Below are 14,511 nucleotides of genomic sequence, written 5' to 3' on the forward strand. Positions count from 1 at the left end.
TCTCATAAGCCATAGAGCAGACACGAGGCAACTTTTCCTTGGAGGAATTTACGGATACCTTTTCCACATGTGAATCAGCCCTGAAGAGTGGGTTTTTGATGGGGTGTCTAGGTGGCTCAGTTGGTTAAGTGTCTGACTTTGGCTCAGGTCATGAACTAATGGTTTGTGAGTTTGAGCCCCACGTCAGGCTCTGTGCTGACAGCTCAGAGCCCGGAGCCTGCTTTGGATTCTGTGTCTCCCTCTCTCTCTCTGCTTCTCCCCCACTCATACTCTGTCTCTCTCTCTCTCTCTCAAAAATAAATAAACATTAAAAAAAAAAAAAAGGTGGCCTTTTGATACTTAATTCCAGAATAATTAAACATGTAAATGTATAAAGGTAAGCCCTTTAAACATTTAGAAATAGAAGACTATCTTATCTTTGTGTGAGGAAAAAGTGCTTAAGACACAAAAAGCTCAAATCAGAAAGATTGATGTATCTGCCTATGTTATAAATTTTTAACGTTTGTTTATTTTTTCGGGAAAGAGAGACAGAATGCGAGCAGAGGAGAGGCAGACAGAGAGGGAGACACAGAATCTGAAGCAGTCTCCAGGCTCTGTGCTGCCAGCACAGAGCCTGATGCAGGGCTCAAACCCACAAAGGATGGGATCATGACCTGGGCTGAAGTCGGAGGCTTAACCGACTGAGCCACCCAGGTGCCCCTGCATGCCTATATTATAGCTAAGAACTTCAGGTCATCAAGCGATGCCAACAAGGAAGTGCAAAAACAGTCTACAAACTGGGAGAAGATATCTGCAACACCTGTAGCTGGCAAAGAAGATAGTATTCAGATTAATACTCTGAAACAAACAGAAAAAGGCAAACAACCAATGGAAAAACCATCCAAACATGTTTCCCAGGAAGACGAAACACAAAAGGAGAATAAACATGAAAAATTGCTCAACTTCTTTAAGAGAGACAGTGGGGGGAGGGGCAGAGAGAAAGGGAGAGAGAGAATCTCAAGCAGGTTCTACACTGTCAGCTCAGAGCCTGGTGTGGGGCTTGATCCCTTGAACCGAGAGATCATGACCTGAGCCGAAATCAAGAGTGGGACGGTTAACTGACTGAGCCACCCAGGCGCCCTAGGTGTCTGACTATTGATTATGACTCAAGTCATGATCTCACAGGATTTGGGGTTCCTGAGTTTGAGCCCCGCGTTGGGCTCTGTGCTGACAGCATGGAGCCTGCTTGGGATTCTCTCTCTGCTCCTCCCTCACTCGTGCACACACACTCTCTCTCAAAATAAACAAACTTAAAAAAACACTATAACAAGATAACACACAAAACCTACTAAAGTGGCTAAAATTAAGAAGTCATAATCACAAGTCTCAGAGATGAATAGAAGCTCTACCATACTGCTGGTGGGATGATAAATATACACGAGCACTTCCATAAATACCACACAATTTGGTAATATCTTGGTAGTTGAACATTCACATACCCTGAAACCCAGCAGTTCCGCCTGTGTGTATACCATCATGACTTTTGCACGTGTGCCTAGGGACACATCCATAAGGACATTCCACAGCAAGAGTAAAACTTCACCTTTCTACCTTGCTTTCTGAAAGCATTCGATAAACGCCGAGGTCTGCATCTCTGCCCCAGAGCTGAAGTCACCTAGAAAGCTCATTCTGCATAATTCCTTGAGGAAGTGCTTAAGATTGAACAAAGGAAATGTTCATAAAACTACTCATTCTTTTTTTATTCCGGATAATTTTAAATACCATCCAACTAGCACGTCACCTCCAATGAAATATCAACTGAAAATAGGTGTTTCTTCTTCCTTTCTAGACTATTTAATATTGTTCTCCTGTGCCATTGTCTAGTTCCAAAAGCAGCAGCTTAGTGTGAAATTTGTGGGAAGGATGCTATTCAGAGTTTAATTTCATTATGCAGTAACCCAGTGAAAATCCAGTAGAAAGAATGTAGATATTTCTAGAAGATGCTAAAAACTATTCGAAAAATGAGGAATGCATAGACGTAATTTCTCTAAAATAGAGCATTCAATCATTAGAGTTGGAAATTGAATAAATGAAAGGATGATTGAATGAATGGTTGATTCAAAATGCATCATTAGTAAATGGGAAGAATAGATTATGTCGCTTGGTCCTAAAAATATTCCTCTAAGGAATCATTAGGATTATATGGGAGACTTTAAAAAAATAATACCCAAGCCCCAGTTAAATTGAATCACAATCTCTAAAGTTCTTAGCCATTAGTATTTCTTAAAAGGACTTAGCCATTAGTATTTTGTAGAAGCTCCCAGGTAATTCTAAACGATAACAGCTTTGTGAACCACAGAGCCATCGCCTGTACTCCAAGTGGGGTCCAAAGACAACATCATTGGGATGTTGTTAGAATTTGGAATCTTGGCCCTGGCCCAGACATACTGAATCAGAGTCTACAGTTTGACAAAGTCCCCAGGTGATGTCTAACATAAAGTTTGAGAAGCTCTGGGTCATCAGAATTGCTTTCCTTTCTGCATGCCATTTTGCTACATCTTCGATCAAGAGGTTGGGGAAAGACTGGGGAAAGGTCTTTCTTTTTAAGATTCTTGTTCCCACTTTAATCTGGAGGCAACTCACATCATCATTTTGATAAATCTGATCATAAAGAAATAATCAGATAAACAAGTACATGAAAAGTGCTCAGCATCACTCGTCATCAGATAAATGCAATCAAACCCAAAATGAAATATCACCTTACACCAGTCAGAATAGCGAGTATCGAAAAGACAAGAAATAACAAGTATTGGCAAGAATGTGGAGAAAAGGTAACCCTCGTGCACTGTTGGTGGGAGTATAAATTGGTGCAGCCACTGTGGAAAACGGTATGGAGGTTCCTCAAAAAAAAAAAAAAAAGAAAAGAAAAAAGAAATACCATGTGATGCATCAATTTCACTTCTGAGTATTTATTTGAAAGAAATGAAACCCTAACTCGAAAAATATGTGCACCCCATGTTCAATGTGGCATTATTTATAATAACCAAGACATAAAACAGCCTAAGTGTCCATCAATGGATGAATGGATAAAGAAAACATTATATATAGAATTCAGCAAAAAACAGAAGAAAATCCTGTCATCTGTGACAACATGGATGGATCTTGAGGGCATTATGCTAAGTGAAATAAGCCAGACATAGAAAGACAAATGGTATATGACCTCACTTACATGTAGAATCTAAAACAACAAAAACAAAAACAAACTCACAGTGACAAAGAATGGATTGGTGGTTGCCAGAGGTAGGGGGTAGGGGGTCAAAAGATACACACTTCCAATTATAAAGTAGATAAGTCCTGGGGATGTAATGCACAGTATGGTGACGACAGTCAACAATACTGTATTTGAAAGTTCCCAAGAGAGTAAATCTTAAATCGTGTATTTGAAAGTTCTTAAGAGAGTAAATCTTAAAAGTTCCCATCACAAGAAAAAAAAATTGTAACTATGTGTGGTGATAGACATTAACTAGATTTCTTATGGCAAATCTTTATATTGTAAACCCGAGGCTAATGTAATGTCAACTATATCTCACTTTAAAAAAAAATAAATAATCGATATTCCACCTCCCAGTGGGAAAAGTCAGAATCTCCAATCTTACCTTGAGCAAAAGTGTGAGGTAGCAATCATCCTGTCCATCTGTTCCAACATCCTCACCCCCATCCCAGGATGATTTTCCTTTGAACCCCAATGCCTCATATTTTTACCTCAAGCCTCAATGCTTCATATTTTTACACTGACTCTTAAAGATAAATTTTATTATAGAAAACTTCAAACATACATAAAATAGTCCAGTATAGTGAACCATCATATACTATTGACCCAGCATCAATAATTACCAACTCATGGCTAATCTTGTTTCATCAGTGTCAGCACCCACTTCCTACTCTTCTAGACTGTCGTGAAGAAAATCCAATCATTAGCTCATTTCATCTATAAATATTTCAATGTGCGTCTCTAAAGGACGTAACCCAAATACCATTAGGACACTTAAAAAAATTAACAATCCCTTAATACCGTCAGTATTCAGTTACTGATCACATTTCTCCAATTGTCTTATAGTTTTTTTTATATGTTGAAACCCTAGCCCTCAATGTTTCTGTATTTAGAGTGATAGCCATAAGGAGGAAATAAGGTTACGTGAGGCCATAAGAGTGGGGCTCTAAACCAGCAGGGCTGTTCTCCTTATAAAAAGAGGAAGATTCTGTGTCAATTATATCATAATAAAGCTGGGGGAAATGTTATACAGAAATACAGAAATAAACGAAGAAACAAATAAATGGAATGATGGAAAAACCAGAAGAGGAAGAGACATCAGAGAGCTCTTTCTACTTGCACGCGCTGAAGAAAAAACCATGTGAGGACATGAAAAAAGGCAGCCTTCTACAGGAAGAGAAGTCTCACCAGAAACCAACCCTGATGGCAACTTGATCTTGGACTTTCAGCTTTCACAACTGTGAAAAAATAAAATGTCTATTGTTTAAGCCCCCCGGTCTGGAATTTTATTACGGCAGCCTGAGATGACTAATACAATTATTGACAGACTCTTTTCACAGCAGATGCTGCGGTGGGCATTTACATGGGATATACCTATCTCTATGCTCCACGCACATTCCGAAAATCCACCCACAAACCTCTGCCCCAGCCATCTCACCAAACAGGCAATTTATTTTTTCCAACTCCCTGAACAATCTGGCGAACCTGTTGACCACGGCCCAGGAATCAGATGGGTCATTCCTCAGACTACCTTTCCTTCCCTACAGAGTAAACCAGGTGTAATACCTGAAGCTCTGCCCACTGGGAAGGTTGCTTTTCACTCTTTTCTCTCAGGCCATCCCTGAATGGGACTAGAGTTGGGCAACTTATCACTTCTGTGTGGTTGCATCATACCATGTACATCCATTAATACATGTGGCCCCCACTTCTTCATCCTCTATAAGTGGCTACAGGGAACTCCCCATAAGGCCATTGATGTGTGTTGAGAGAGGGGCAGCGCAGCAGTAGGAAGAGGCATCACGGGAGCCTAAACCACCTGGTCCGGAAGTCTGTGGTTTCCAGATCTGCTTGGAGATTGGTCTCACATACATCATTTATACTTTACGATGAATCCTGCTGAGTGTGCCCGGGGCACGGTGGGCAGTTTAACTCACATAGTCATTTGTGACCCAGGGTCAGATATTCAGTCTCTATTGGGAACCTCAGGCAGTCCAGGACCGGCTTTTCAAGTGAAAATAGTTGTCAGCAGTTGACTTCACTTGGGTCTTAGTGGGTCTTGACAGGGGCTCCCTACAGCATCCCTGCTCGCCACAGATTCTTCCGTGCTATCGGATGTGCGGGTCAGACTGCTAGTAAGGAAGCCTGGACTTGTTGCAGAACCTCTTCATACCCTGTGCCCACTCACAACTGGTGGCGTTGTAAGCTACCCAATAATTAGGTCAGAGCAGCACATGAAACTCTGGTTTAAGTTGCCTCTAAAATCCAAAGAAAGCCAAGAAGCATTGTATCTCCTGTGTAGTATTTGGAACACGGTGCGACAATTGTGCCTCACTTGTGGAACAACGTGGTACCCCAGTGCTCCCCTACGAACCTCACTGATTCAGCAGCCCCTGGACTTCTGGGGGTTTATCTCCCAACTCCCTGGCATGCATGTGTTTTATCAATGTGCCTAAGGTGCTTATCGCCTCCCACTTCTTGGATCCAATTAGTATAATGCCATCAGTGTAATGGACCAGTGTGATGTTTTGTAGAATATCATCAAGACAAACAAATCCCTCTAGATTAAATTATGACAGCAGGATTTGATTTAGGCCCTGAGGCAAGACAGTTAAGATATAGTGCTGTCCCTGACATAGGAAGGCACACCACTTTTAATTATTTTTGCCGATAGAGAAGGGGAGTAGTGAAAGCATTTTCTAGGTCATTAGCTGCATACCAGGTGCCAGAAAGTGTTGCCTTTGGAGCAGCCAACTCACAGCAACGCTGCTGAGAGAGAGCCAGGATAATAAATATGCCAGCCACTCCCCAGTCTCCTGCTAGTGCCTCCGATTAGCCAAATCCAACTGAAATCCATCCCTATGGGTCAGCCTGGAGGACCCAAGGCAGAATGGAAAAGGTGGAGATGGGGTCTGGAATTGCACATGGCGACCATTCACCATACTGGTACATGATGTAGGGCACATTTGTATACGAAAGAATAAATGGACCCTGATCCAATGTTAAAGGAGGGTCCCTTGCTCAGACATAGAATTTAGGAGTCATGTCATTGGACAGGAAGCTCTCTGGATCACATTGATTGAAGTTACACTGCCAGGACACGATGTACTTTCTGACTATTTAATGTACAATGGAGACAGATCGTATGCGCTCCTTAGTGCAGGATTTGAGGTTTTGAAAATTCTAGGGTCCTCTGCTGATTCATCATAGTTTCAACTGTATTGCTAATAATAATCGAGTTTTATCACAACCTAATCCTCCCCTTTTCAGCTCAGGCTGGGACACATTCTTCCTTTTAGAGCTTATCAGGAGGTACAGGGTATTAAAAAGATACTGGCATCTATGGCTGAACCTTGAGAGTATTATGCTGAGTGAAATAAGCCAGTCACAAAAAGACAAATACTGCACAATTCCGGTGATATGAGGTACCTAGGGTCGTCAAACTCCCAGAGACGGAAGTTAGAACAGTGGGTGCCAGGGCTAGAAGGAGGGAGAGTGGGGAGTTGTTTACTGGATAGAGTTTCAGTTCTGCAAGACGGAGAGTACTGCACATGAATGGTGGTAGTAGCCGCACCAGAGTGTGAACGTCCTTACTGCCACTGAACTGTAAGATTAAAAATGGTGAAGATGGTGAATTTCACATTATGTGTCTTTTACAATTTTTAAAAGCTAGAAAAGAAATTGGCACCCAATGTAGAAAAGCATGTAGCTCTTAGAGATATCCCAACTGATTAAAATTCCAGCATCACCACTTACTGGCTGTGCGATTTGGGCAAGTTACTTAACCGCATCGTCAATTTCCTTACTTCTCAACTGGTATCGATAATGCCTCTCTCACTGGATTACTGAGAGAATTCGGGAGATAATGTGCAGAAGCATCTCCAGCAGAAGCCATGTATAGGTGCTGGTTCCCTTTGCCATAATACCTGCCCATTCTTCAGATCTCAGCCGGGACATCCTTTCCTTCCAGGCCTTTTCTTACCCGTAAATCTGGTTAGGGAATCCCTCCTGCAAGACTTACTGTGTTAATGCCAGATTGGTCCGTTCGACTGTACTTGCTTGCTTACTACTACTCACTGCTCAAGAACATAAACTCCATGTGAGAAGGGACTGTGTCTGCCTTCTTCCCAGTTGTAATCCCAGAGCTGAGCAGATCCCACTGAAATGGGAAAGGAGACAGAAAACCAGTGGAATGACAGTGGGAGCCTTGCAAACAAGAAAGCCCCATCCACAGACAAGACATTTTGAACTTTAGAGACGATAGAAAGTAGATGGGGGGTGTCTGGGTGGCTCAGTTGGATATGCATCCAACCTTGGCTCAGGTCGTGATCTCGTGCAGTTGGTGAGTTCCCGCCCCACATTGGGCTCTCTACTGTGAGTGCAGAGCGTACTTCCGGTCCTCTGTCCGCCCCCTCTCTCTGCCCCTCCCCTGGCTAGTTTGGGGGTGCGCATGTGCTCTCTTTCTCAAAAATAAAACGTTAAAAAAAAAAAAAAGGAAAGTAGATAGGATTATAGCAGAATAAAATGGTAACCCTAAGCCACCATGGAAGTGGTGGCTGTTTTGCCTGGCAGAACTCTGCAGAAATTCCAAGATACGGAGTCAGCAGGTTGGGAGAGGAGGGGTTATGGATTGAGGGACCATCTACAGGATGGCTCAATCAGCCCCTCCCCTCCATTAAATATCTGGAGTAGCACCATTTGCCCCAGGTGCACCCCTGTGCACCCCTCCTCCAACAGAGTAAAAGCTACCAGGGTGAGGGAAAATGGGGGGGGGGGTTGCTGTGGACTGAGGCAGACCAGGTGCTGAGAGACTCAGGGCCCCCACAGAAAGCCACAGGCAGGAGACTCCACTCTCGGGGGGAGATTCTTCCTTATTCTGGCAATTCTGAGAATCCTGTCTGTGGGGAGGACACACCCATTTACCCAGAGTCTTCCTGCTCTCCTCCTGGGCTTTTGGGGGTGGAGGGTGGCAGTGGGGTGAAGGAGAGGCCTTTGGGGTAAACAGGCCTTCCCATCTGCAAAGCAAACTCAGGTGTGTTGACCAGAGAAGCCAATATATCCCATCGTCTATCAGCCATGTCAATCAAAATCATGAGGCATTTGGAAGAAATTCATGCTGTGAAAGACCGATTTGCACAAACAGAACACGTCGTTTTAGAGAGTGGGAGACAGATAATGGCAAGAAATAGGACTTGAGAACACTTTCTAATCTAAGCTCCAAAAAGACATACTATCTATTGAGGAAAAAAATAGAAACAGATGGCCATGAAAAAAGAACACTCAGAAAGTGAAAAACTCTCGGAAATTAAAAGCAGGATCACTAAAATGAAAACTGAGAATAAAAGAACTGAATGAAGCAAACGATCGAACGTGGATCTGGAAGAGATGGGCAGAAAGGTGCTCCAAATTATGGAGTCCTAACAAGGGAAGGTCAAACGTGGAGCCGACATCTCTCTGTGAGGAGCTCCGGGAAGAGCTGGTGGATGAGGAACAAGCTTTTATTTTTTTTTAATGTTTGTTTATTTTTGAGACAGAGAGAGACAGAGCATGAACGGGGGAGGGGCAGAGAGAGAGGGAGACACAGAATCTGAAACAGGCTCCAGGCTCTGAGCTGTCAGCACAGAGCCCGACTCGGGGCTCGAACTCAGGGACCGCGAGATCATGACCTGAGCCCAAGTCGGACGCTTAACCGACCAAGCCACCCAGGCGCCCCAGGAACAAGCTTTTAAAGACAGAGCAGTTGGGGCACCCGAGCGGCTCAGTCAGCTGAGCGTCTGATTTCAGCTCAGGTCATGATCTCACGGCTCATGAGTTCGAGCCCCGCTCATGAGCCCCGCGTCTGGCTCTGTGCCGACAACCCAGAGCCTGGAGCCTGCTTCGGATTCTGTGTCTCCCTCTCTCTCTGCCCCTCCCCCACTCGCTCTGCTGCTCTTTCAAAAATAAATAACGTTTAAAAAAAAAAAAAGACATAGCAGATAATTCCCCTGAGGTGGTAGAAAAACTGCAGTGTTGGGATTGAAAGAAACTTCTTGCCCACCTCCCATTCTGGGGAGGGCAGAGGGCGGTCTGAGTCAACATTTACATGTATTCAGGGGAACATTCAGAATGCCAGCTTTATTTTTTTCAATGTTTATTTTATTTTGAAAGAGACAGAGACAGAGACAGAGACAGAGAGAATGAATCCCAAGCAGGCACCAGCACTGTCAGCCCAGAGCCTGACCCAAGGCTTGATCTCCTGAAACATGAGATCATGACCTGAGCCAAAATCAAGACTCTGAAGGTTAACAGGCTGAAACTGCCCCCCGCTCTCCGCAGGTACCCCTAGAATGCCAACTTAAAGAAAAATACTAAGATTCTGCAGAAAGGAAAGAAAATAAGTTTCTCAGGTGGAAATGAGTCCCACACTGGCCCCAGACATATCTGAAGCAGTGTTGTCTGCTAGAAGGCAGTGAAGCAAAGACTCTGAATTGATAAGGAAAAATTATTTCAACCGAGAATTCCATATCCGGTCAAACAAGTAAGGCGAGGATAAAATAAAAACGGTAAACACCCACAAAGGTTATGTCTACATATACCCTTTCTGGAAAAAAAACAAAACTAATTAATTGAGGATGTATTCCTCCCAAGCTGAGAAGGAATCCAAGAAGAGGGAGACACAAATCCAGCTCAGGAAATCATTGAAAAGAAACCGCAGGGGGTCATTTGTGCCACTGGGCCTGCAAAGCTGTCATTTCAAATTAAAGGAGGGAGTAAAAAGGCTCCGCAAAGAATAACTTTAAAAACAAAATAGATGTCATTACACACACCGAGTATTGAGGAACCTGGAAGTTGTCAACAATAAAATGAAGACATTTCGATAACTACTTACAAACACACACACACACACACACACACACACACACACACACACACACGGAGATAAGAAACTTCCCTTGAGGGAAACAAATGCTCTATAAGAAAATCGTGATCCGGGGGCACCTGCGTGGCTCAATCAGTTAAGTGCCAGACTTCGGCTCAGGTCATGATCTCGCAGTTCATGAGTTCGAGCCCCTCATCGGGCTCTGTGCTGACAGCTCAGAGCCTGGAGCCTGCTTGGGATTCTGTGTCTCCCTCTCTCTCTGCCCCTCCCCTACTTGTGCTCTGTCTCTGTCTCTCTCAAAAAAAAAAATAAACATTGCCTCCCCAAAAAAGAAAGCCATGATCCAAATAGGAAGCCAACTAAAACAGGACATGATTCTGACCCATATGTAGAATTTAGAAAACTTTCTATTCAATCATGACACAGGTGTAATGACATAGGCTACTTTTCATTTTCTGTGGGTCCAGTCCCATTACTTGCCTTCACAGCGAACTTGAATCAAGAGTGCAGAAGACTTGGTTAGGGTTCCAGCACAGAGCGAAAGTGTTAGAACAATGGCACACTCCGACAGAACAAGGGGGAGGGGACAGAGGTAGGAAGGGCCCCCTCCCCCCCCCCCCCATGCTGAGGGGCCTCACCTCCTGAGCAGCCACCAGGAGAGCTCAAAAGGGAAAGTAGTCACCCCTGGGGAGTGGGGGTTGGAGGGGGGAGAGGAGGAGGAAGGAGGTTTTGTGCCCCAGCCAGATTCTCAGCTCCCACTGCCTGCTTTGAGACCCAGGGCCCGAGTTCTGCCTCCCTCTACTCTTCCTGTTCTTTTCTGTTTCTGCCCCCACCCCCGCCCCCTCCCCCCCTGCCGGAAGTGATTACCTTGTGTTTCAACCATGCGCCCCCTCCCCTTTCTTCTCTCCTTGTATATTTTGTTTGGCTTCGCTTAATGTTTGCCGTGGGTGGAATGCATCTTCTGGTACCGTCTTGACTGGACTGCCATCACATTCCTGGTATAACTAAAAAAAAAAGGTATCTGAAAACAGAAAAGCCATTCCTTTCTCCTCCTAGGATTATTCTGCAGCACACTGACGTCTGCACAGTTGTTACTCTTTTGCACCCATGCGAAACCAGAGCTTAACTTTCAAATCAACGTAGCGTTTGTTTTCTGAACTCGAAACCGTAGTATTCCATGAGGGAAACTGAGGCACAGCCAAATGTAGCTGTTCAAGTCGCCCACCTGCCCCCTGCCTGTGCCCTGCCCCTCCAATCCCCAGTCCCTGCCCTCAAGAGGAGCACATCTCAGCCTTCAGAGAGTTCACTGTATAATCCCTGTCACCTGAAGTCACTTCGGCCTCCCTTTTCCTTCCTCAGTCCTTGGTGGAGGTGAACAGCTGGCCTTCCTCCTTGTCCTCCCCCCCCCCCTTCTCCTTTGCGTCAGAACCCTTTCTGTAGCAGAACATCATTATGTAGTCACCTTCTAGCCAATTCTTTCTCTGTCTGACTCATTGCTGTTCCTGAAAGTCCGTTCTAGGTCTTATTGTTTGGAGCTGTGAGTCATTCTGGTGGCTTTTCTTTGAAATCCTCCCAAGAGCTTTCTTTCTCTTTTAAGCCAAGGAGAGCAGAATGGGAAGGATACTCTGGTGAGCATTTCTAGGAGGGCTGAGAACATAATCCTTTTTTATGAGTTTTAGGACCGAAGCATAAAATGCAGTAAGACAAACCGTTGACAATTGTGCCCTAGCAGATAAGCGAGCAAATACATAAATCTTAGGGTTGCCTTTATTCTCTTGAATATCATCATTCTGTTTCTCTCTCAGAGTCAGTTTGTTACCTACCAGGCTGTGGTAAGGAACCCTGTTCTCCTCCCTAATGTCCATTCTTTCCTTTGTTGTACTAGAACCCCTAATTATTGGCTGGGCACAAGGCCACTCAGAGTAAAGACTACTTCCTAGCCTTCCTTTTTATTATTATTATTTTAACACGTGTTCAATTTTGAGAGTCAGAGAGAGACAGAGGGTGAGTAGGGGAGGGCAGAGAGAGAGAGGGAGACAGAATCCCAAGCAGGCTCCAGGCTCTGAGCTGTCAGCACAGAGCCCGGCCGACGCGACGCTCGAGCCCACGAACTGCGAGATCATGACCTGAGCTGACGTTGGACGCTTAACCAACTGAGCCACCCAGGTGCCCCGTTCCTAGCCTTCCTTATAGCTGGATGTGATTCTGAGACCAAGTTCTGGCCAGTGGAGTGTTCGTGGAAGTGTTGGATGCAGCTGCTGGCAAATATTTCTAAAGGCTTAGGGCAGAACGGCCCCCCACCCCCCTTCTCCTTTCCACGGCTTGGACAAGGAGATCACGGCGGTCAAGCTACCTTCCAGAACCAAGAGGCGGCTCACTAAGGAGGCAGAAGCAGTGCAAGAAAAGGAACTTGGATCCAGCTAATGGTGAATCCATTAGACCAGCCCTGGGCTTTTCAGTAGAAAGTCCTACTTTCTGGTTTATTTATTTTTTTTTTTTAAATTTTTTTTTCAACGTTTTTTATTTATTTTTGGGACAGAGAGAGACAGAGCATGAACGGGGGAGGGGCAGAGAGAGAGGGAGACACAGAATCGGAAACAGGCTCCAGGCTCCGAGCCATCAGCCCAGAGCCTGACGCGGGGCTCGAACTCACAGACCGCGAGATCGTGACCTGGCTGAAGTCGGACGCTTAACCGACTGCGCCACCCAGGTGCCCCTTTTCTGGTTTATTTTATGCATGAGGGAAATTAATTTCTATTTTTCTAAACTGCTGGTTTGAATATATATGCAGCAAATCCTAATCCTGACAGACTCAATAGCCCTGAGAATGTGTTTGTATATACTTCGTTTTGCTTTGTTTTACTTGCATAGGCTGATACAGATAGGAAATATCTAGTGGGTTATGCTTTTCCTTCCTCTGTGTGTGAATAGCTCAAGTATACCAGATGCTCCCTGTACACCAGTTATTTCTTATGCTTTGTCTCATTTAATCTTGACACAAAGCATATGATTCTTTTCATTTCCAATGAGAGTAAACTGCCACTCAGAAGTTAGGCAACCGTGTTCAAGGTCACACGGTGGGTAAATTACAGATCTGGAATCTGCATCTGGACAGTCTGGCCCCAGAGCCTACCCCCTCGGTACACCTTTTTAAGGCGGATTCTGTTCCCCAAGGACCTACCAAAAGGTGTTCATCATAGCGATCATCCACTTAGTGCCTGCGACGAGCAGGCACTGTGCTGGTGCAGAAAGCACATGCTAGAAAGGCCGAACTGTACCAAACACGGGGGAAGCAGAGTCAGCGAAGCAGCCAGGGTCCTTTGCAGGTCCAGAACACCTTGCAGCTGTGCTGTTTGGTGCCATTTTCTTCTCTTTCCTCTGATGTGTTTTGAAATGGTGATTGATGAATTCCTTTTGAAGTTCAGTAATCCAGGACTCCTTTTTGTACTTTTCTCTAAATTCTTCTTCTAAATTGCTTCATCTGAATTTTCCCTTTGTTTTATGCTGAGAATTTTGGTATCATAAACATCTTATTCATCACATGCTTATAATAATTCTGGAAGATGGTTACTCCGAGGTACATCGTGTCTTAGTGACTCACATCCAACTCATTATCAAACAAGAGAATACGAGGTAGGGTAAAAATACGGTAATTTGGCAGGTATTAACCTGAAGGGACTCTATATGAGTTAAGCCACAAATAAAGTAAAATAAAAGATTCTTCAGTGTCACTTTTACAAGCAGACTAACATTTAAATAATTATCCCTTTGTAGAGTAGCAACCTTTGGAAAATTCAATACTCCGTACGCTCAGAAGACTCTATTGATTGGTGGTACACGAGAATAACTTATTTGTTCTCCTTACTCTGTAGCTATTCTCTAATAGGAGGAAACACTTCTCCACTTCCATTTTGAATAGTTAGGTGAATTTCGATTCACATTAAAGTGTTTTTCCCTGTGAAGTTCTATCATAAAATTTTATGCACCTATATAATTGTTTAAAGATTTTGGCTCTATTGCGTTGGTTCAGACAAGATAAAATGATACTCTTTAGCTACTATATGATTTTTGATATGAACCTTGCTATCCTTTTAATTGAGTCTTATAGATGAAAACATGACCCAGAACTGAGTGTAAACCCTGCACGTTATAACTTTGAGCCAATATTGCAAATTGGATTCTCTGAGCCATTTTTTCCCCTGTTGATGCACCCTAATGAAACAAATAACACCAATTGCAAGATACAAGAACTACTTTTCATAGCAAAATTGATTGTTGAAATCACAGGGCTGTGTACTAGCCCACTAGTTCTTTTTTTTTTTTTTTAATTTTTTAAAATGTTTATTTATTATTGAGAGACAGAGAGAGACAGACCATGAGCATGGGAGGGACAGAGAGAGGGGGA

Source organism: Neofelis nebulosa, chromosome 1, assembly GCF_028018385.1.
Source record: "Neofelis nebulosa isolate mNeoNeb1 chromosome 1, mNeoNeb1.pri, whole genome shotgun sequence".
NCBI lineage: Eukaryota > Metazoa > Chordata > Mammalia > Carnivora > Felidae > Neofelis > Neofelis nebulosa.